Genomic DNA, 1,422 nt, shown 5'->3' on the forward strand with positions numbered 1-1,422 from the left:
ATCCAAAGCGACTTACAAATGAGGACAATAGAAGCACTCAAAACCAACAAAAGAGCAATAATATGGAAGTGCTATATTAGTATATTATTAGTGTGTTATATTTCAGTTTCACAAAGATATGTTTGTCCAAGCAATAATAAAAGGACACATTTAATTTATAATTAGTCTTAAATCTCATTTTGTAAAAAAAAAAATTGTGAATCGAATCGTGAAATCAAAATCGTGAATCGAATCGTGAGTTGAGCGAATCGTTACATCCCTACTTTTTTCTCACTTCCGCTGACTGTGGTACATGGCAGGCATGCAGACGGATGACGTAGGCGTGCCTCTGAGAAATGCACGAGCAAAGGAAACAAACTTTCTTTACTTTAGCAAAGAAAACCAGTCTCCTCTTGGCTTATATCGAAATCCTCAGACATTTTTCTTTATAAATCTTTATAAATCCTTCAATTTGTGAATGGAGTTTTGTTTTGTTTCCAACGTCGACGTCTTATGTCATCCACCAGAACGGCTTCTGCGTATGACAGTCAGCGGAAGGAGGAAAAAGTGTTTATTACGTTTGAAATATGGATATTTATCTTACAAAAATGCATGGATTCGCTACAGGCCTTTATTCACCCCCAGGAGCCTTGTGAGGGATGTTTTATTACAGATGCGTGCACTTATTCACGTCTTCTGAACTGTTGACAACAAACACCCGCTTACCCCCATTGAAAGGCTTGGAGGGACCAGGACAATTTTTATTTTAATGTAACTCCGATTGGATTCGTCTGAAAGAAGAAAGTCACATACACCTAGGATGCTTTGAGGGTGAGTAAAACACAGGCTAATTTTCATTTTTGGGTGAACTAACCCTTTAAGAGAATTAATTCTTTGCACAATCAAGAATACTGTAAATGATATTTGTAAAAAATATAGTTTTCATGTCTTCATATTCAACGTGCAAGCAAGATGGGTATTAATCAAAAGATTGATTATTGAGATATATGATAACATCCCAGATACAAAATGATAATAGAATTCATAACAAAATGGCAATACAAATTTGTGATATAACAATAAGTTGCAATGCAGTATTTTGCCCTATTCCATTATAATTGTTAAAGGGGTCATATGATGCAATTTCAAGTTTTCCTTTCTCTTTGGAGTGTTACAAGCTGATTGTGCATAGATAAGATCCCTGAAGTTGCAAAGACTAAAGTCTCAAAACCAAAGAGATATTCTTTATCAAAGTTAAGACTCTGCCACGCCCCCCTAAAACGGCTCGTTCTAACACGCCCCCACATGTCTACCTCACTATGTGGAAATATTTGCATAATGCCACCCAAATGTTCACGCAAAGAAAGGTGTGGTTTCAGTAACCGCAGTTAGTGTTGAAGCAGCATGTCAGGGAGACGCTGTGTGTTTCTAGGCGAAAGCAAA

The sequence above is a fragment of the Sinocyclocheilus grahami genome, unplaced genomic scaffold, assembly GCF_001515645.1.
Source record: "Sinocyclocheilus grahami isolate Dianchi unplaced genomic scaffold, SAMN03320097.WGS_v1.1 scaffold110.1, whole genome shotgun sequence".
In the NCBI taxonomy this organism is placed as follows: domain Eukaryota; kingdom Metazoa; phylum Chordata; class Actinopteri; order Cypriniformes; family Cyprinidae; genus Sinocyclocheilus; species Sinocyclocheilus grahami.